We start from the raw sequence: 6,000 nt of genomic DNA, 5'->3' as shown, positions 1-6,000 counted from the left end.
CTTTACTTTTGTTTCTCTCTTTCCCCCCACAGTCTCAGTGGGTTCACCTTTTCTCTCTTCTCTTTTCTCTCACATGCCACTGCCTACCTCCAGGCTACTCCCCGTAGCCTAGGGTAATTACATCCACCCTCCACCCAGCTGGGGGAGCTCCACCCTCTGCAGCACACAACATACGGCTGGGAAATCCTGCCCAGCCACCTTCCTCTGCAGGGGAAATAACACAGTCTCTCCAAGGCCCTTTAAGCAGCTTGGGGGAAATCACACTCACCCTTTGGGGTGCTTCATTTGGCTGAAGGAACCTCTTCCCATCTCCCGCAATTCTCCACATGACTGGGGGAGGGCCTGCCCTGTGGGTGCACATGCTGAGGGAACTTCTCCCCATCTGCCATAGTGTCTCACACAGCCTAAGGAACCTCCGCCAACAACCTCCAGCACTTCACGCTGCTGCAGGAACCTCTGAGCAGCCTACACTATTATCTAGCTTCTAGGGCAATTCTGCACACCATCTGCAGTGCTCTACATCAAAGTGGGCACACCTACCTGACTTCTGTGTCACTCCCCATGCAGCAGGCATCCCCTCATGTCCTTAGCAGTGTCCCAAGTCACTATGGGCCACACCACTATGACTTCCTGTGAGATCATCTAGTTCAGCGCCATCCTCATGGGTCCACAACTACCCAACTAGCATCTCCTAAGAGGACCATCCAACTTGCCCTCCAAATAACAGAATTCTGGTTGACTAGGGAAAGAGTGAAGCCACAAGGATAAAGAGGTAGCCCAATCCCATAGTGCAATTAGCTGAAGGCACTTCAAAGAAGCATTCCTACGAGTCTCCCAGAGAGACCTCAGTGCTTTTTGACTTTCTGGGAAATGGTGCCAGGACCCTCTAAAACAACACAATGCAAACAGCAATCATCCCCAATGATCTCAATGAAAAAAACAGGAGAAACAAAAGGCAATGTTGGAAGAAGTCCTGACCTTAACGATGTGCATAGAAGTTGCAGACATTGATCTGCCACAGAAAGGAATTTTCAGAATGGTGCTTGGAGTATGCAGGATATGAAGGAAGCAATACAGAAAAACGATGAAAATGATAGAAGATGTAAAGACTATACACCAAAAAGAAATACAAGAGTTAAGGGACAAAATGACAAAAACCAGTAGCAAATTCACAGATTTTAGCAACTGCCTGGAGGAGGCAGAGAACAGCACCATTGACCTAGAGGTCAGCCAAGGAGACTTTAACACACATGAAAAAAAAAGTCAAATAAGATCATCAGAGAAGCTGAAGAAAACCTGAGAGCTTTGGCTGATGCTTTGAAGAGGAACGACATCAGAATAATTGAATTATCAGAGGAAGACACAACAAAGAAGTCAATGGCATAAATGGTGAGGGAATTCTTGGAGGAAAACTTCTCAAGCTTGATAAATGAAAGCCAGGAAATCATTCAAGAGGCTGAAAGAACACCAGCTAGTTTGTATTTCAAGAAGAAATCACCAAGACATAATATTTAAACTATGCAACTTTGAGGAATAGGAGAAAATCATGAGAGCAGCTAGGGAAAAACAAGTAGTAATGTATAAAGTTACCCAAATAAGAATATGCTCAGACCTATCAGCAGATACTATGAAGAAGAGGAGAGTGGAGTAACATATTCCAAAAATTGAAGGATAATGACACAAACCTAAGAATACTCTACGCACCAAATTATCTATCAAGATAGATGGAGAAGTAAGAGTCTTTCCATACAAGTAAAAACTCAAAGATTATGTTAAAAGGAACCCAGCCCTACAAAAGATCCTTACCGATCCCGTGTGGGCAGAAGAAAAGTACTCACTGAGCACAAATAAGAGACAGAACAACCCCACACAGAGGGCAACAAAGAGAAAACAGCCCCCAAGAGAGCATTGGCTTAAGGGTGGAAATAAGTCAAGAATGAAACACACACACACACACACACAAAACACATGGACAAGAAAGGGAGGGAGAAAACATCCAACACAAATGGTACATGATGACATCACAGAGTTCTCGGATGGATGTAATAATCCTGAAATCAATGGACAGAACTCAGGCATAAAATGACAGAGGCTAGCAGATTGCCTTAGAAAACAACCTGTCAATCTGCTGCTTATAGGAGAAACATCTCAAGACTATAGACAGATATAGACTGAGAATAAAAGGCTGCAGAAAAATATACCAAGCAAATGGCAATTAAAAAAAAATCAGGAGTTTCAATCCTAATCTCTGACAAAATTGACCTCAAATCGCAAGCAATAGCAAGAGTAAGGAGGGGGCACTATATAACACTCAAGGGAATAGTAGACCAAGAACTAGTGAGAGTAATAAATATATAGGCGCCCAATGAGAGACCCACAGAATCCACCAATCAAACACTCCAAAAGATGAAGAAAGAAATTACAGGCTCAACAGCTATAATAAGTGACTTTAAAATACCACTCTCTGAGAAAGATAAATCTCAGGGAAAGAAGTTTAACATGGAGGCTACAGATCTAAACATTAGGATTAGACAACTTGACCTGAAAGATAATTTCAGAGCCCTCAACCCACATGCAAAATATTCATGTTCTTTTCAATACCACGTGGCACAAACTCAAAGATAGACCACATTCTGGAACACAAGTTGAATCTGGGTAAATTCAAGCACATAGAGATCATACAGACTTCTCTTTCAGACCACTATGCCCTAAGGCTGGAAATCAACAAAAGGACGATTAAGAACATAGGACAAACAATTCTAGAACGAATAACTTTATATTACAAAAGGAGTGTCCCAGATCAGAGATGAAACCAGGAAGTTTCTAGAAACCCAAAAGAATGAGAATACAGTGTACCAAAATCTCTGGGACACAATAAAGCCAGTTATTAGAGGAAGTTTGATAGCAATACATGCACACAGGAAAAAGGAAGAGAGACTTATTCTTGATATGCTGACACAAAACTTACAGCTATTAGAGCAGAGTCTGCAGGACAGTCCTACTAATAGCCAAAGAAAACAAATAATAAAAATCAGGGCTGAGATTCATGAGAGTGAAAAATTAATGCTGTTAAAAGTTGGTTCATTGAAAGGATAAACAGAATCCACAGACCTCTGGCAAACATAACCAAAGAAAGGAGGGAACAAATTTCAATAGCAAGGATGAGAGATGAAATAGGGGACATTACAACAAACACTAATGAAATCAAAAGGATAATTACACAGTACTACGATGGCCTATATTCCAATGAATTCAACAACCTGGAAGATATGGACAAATACTTGTAAAAACAAACCCTCCCCCCCAAAAACAAACAAACAAACAAACAAAAAAACAAACCCTCCCTAGAATATCTTAGATGGACATCAAGAATCTCAACAGACCAGTGGTAATAGAAAAAGTAGACAAGATTATCAAAGGGATTACCACAAAAAAAAATCCCCTGAACCAGATGGCTTCACAGGAGAATTCTACCAAGCATTCAGGGAAGAACTAACACCAATCTTACACAAACTCTTCCAGAACATAGGAAAAGACAGCAAATGCCCAAACTCTTTCTATGAAGCTAGTATAACTCTGATACCGAAACCAGGCAAGGATACTACAAGAATCAAGAACTACAGACTAAAATTCCTAATGAACATTGATGCAAAAATCCTTAACCAACTACTTGCCAATAGAATACAAAAGTATATGAGACAAATAATTCACCATGACCAAGTGGGATTCATACCAGGGATGCATGGATGGTTCAACATATGATAGACCTAAATTAGTATTATTCGCCATGTTGACATGAAAATTTTTAAGACCCATATTATAATATTGATAGATGTGGAGAAAGCATTAGACAATATCTAATTCCTGTTGAAGACACTCAATAAGATAGGAATTAAAGGAAAATTCCTCAATATAATACAACCTATTATGAACAACCAACAACTAACATGGTAGTCAGTGGCAAAAAGATGAAAACAATTCCACTGAAGAAGGGGACCAGACAAGGAAGCTTCCTGTCTCCACTCTTATTTAACATTGTACTGGAGGTCCTAGCTAACAGCATAAGGCAAAGAAAAGACATCAAAGGTATTTGCCTGGGGAAGGAAGAGGTGAAACTATTGTTATTTACAGATATGATTTTATATATGGAAAATCTTAAAAGCTCCACAAGGGGAGTAGTGGAAGCAACAGAGGAATATGGCAGAATAGCAGGATACAAGATCAACAAGCAGAAGTTTATCTGACTGCCATACACATCAGACAAAAACACAGAAGAGGGGATAAAAAAGGTAGCACCCTTCACAATAACCAGGAACAAATTGAAATATCTAGGGATATACCTGACTAAAAAAAAACCACAAAAGATTTGTACAAGACAAACTACAGAACACTATTGCAAGAAACCAAGAGTGACCTCAACAAATGGAAGAATATCCCATGCTTGTGGATTGGAAGACTCAATATAGCAAAGATGTCAGTTTTGCCCAAGGCACTGCATAAATTTAATGCAATCTCTCTCTCTCTCTTTTTTTTTTTTTTTGGTGCACCGTTCCTGGAAGTACTGCAATACCAGGTCAATGCGCGGAGTGGACGAAGCAAGCTCCTATTCCAACTCCCTGCTCCAAAAATCCATTTAATATATTGTCCTCGGATAGAGGACGTATCAGATATTAAACTGATAATAACAGATACTACACTTGATCTTAGCCAAAAGGCCGAGAAGCGATTATTTAATGCAATCTCGATACAAATACTATCCCTTCAAAGAATTGGAAAAACTGATTATTAACTTCATATGGAGAGGGGAAAATGCTCAAAATTAGCAGAAAACTCCTTCAGACAAAGGACAGGGTGGGAAGGCTGTCTGTACCTGACTTTAGTGCATATTATACTGCCAGGTGGTCAAAACCACGTGGTATTACTAAAATGACAGATACTCAGACCAATGGAAAAGAACTGAAAACCCCCAAATAAAATCATCAGCATACAGACAACTGATCTTTGAAAAGGGCCTCAAAAATATCAAATGGGAAGCAGATGCCCTCTTCAACAAGTGATGCTGGAAACAAATGGATATCTAACTGCAGAAAAATGAAACAAGACCTTTGCTTCACTCCGTGCACAAGAATAAACTCAAGGTAGATCACAGACCTTAAGGTAAAACCCCAAACTATTAGGGCCTTCAACAAGGGCACTGGGACCAACTTGAGAACTTTGGTCAGGAAATACATAGGCTATCAGAAATATGGAAGGACACAAACACAGAGGAGGCACAAATTGACAAGTGGGATATACTGAAGATAAAACATCTGTGTACATCAAAAGCATTTACCAAGAGAGTAATAAGAGAGCCCACGGACTGAGAAAACATCTTTAGCAGGTCGGGGAATACATAGAGTATCAGAAATATGGAAGGACACAAACACAGAGGAGGCACAAATTGACAAGCGGGATGTACTGAAGATAAAACATCTGTGTACATCAAAAGAATTTACCAAGAGAGTAATAAGAGAGCCCACAGACTGGGAAAACATCTTTAACAATGACACATCAGACAAAGGTCTTATTACTAAACTCTACAATATTCTGATAGCTTCCAAAGAGAAAAAACAAAACCAAAACAAATTGCCCACTGAGGAGGTGGGCAAAGGACCTGAACAGAAGTTTCACAGGGGCAGAAATCTGAATGGCCAATAAACATATGAGAACATGTTCCTGATCATTAGCCATGAGAGAAATGCAAATTAAAACAACTATGAGATTCACCTAATACCTTCAAAGATAGCCTAATTCAAAAAATCAGAAAGTAAGAAGTGTTGGAAGGGCTGTGGTGAGAACGGAATTTTCATCCACTGCTGGTGGACCTGTAGGTATGTACTGACACTAGGGAAACTGATTTGGCGATTTCTAAAACAGATGGAAATTGAGTTACCATACGACTCAGCAATCCTCCTACTGGGCATATACCCAGAAGAGGCAAGAAACAAACCATGGCCAGAC

At 40.2% G+C, this 6,000-nt stretch overlaps 1 non-coding gene across 1 annotated transcript; it reads right to left on the bottom strand.

The window, feature by feature from the left end:
- Positions 1-4,536: 4,536 nt before the first annotated feature.
- Positions 4,537-4,727, bottom strand: LOC142438046 (U2 spliceosomal RNA). The gene has a single exon (XR_012782513.1). It is a non-coding gene; the product is annotated as a U2 spliceosomal RNA (small nuclear RNA).
- Between the last annotated feature and the right edge of the window lie 1,273 nt (positions 4,728-6,000).

This window comes from Tenrec ecaudatus, chromosome 1 (assembly GCF_050624435.1).
Source record: "Tenrec ecaudatus isolate mTenEca1 chromosome 1, mTenEca1.hap1, whole genome shotgun sequence".
NCBI lineage: Eukaryota > Metazoa > Chordata > Mammalia > Afrosoricida > Tenrecidae > Tenrec > Tenrec ecaudatus.
This window is presented reverse-complemented; position numbering and strand designations above follow the sequence as displayed.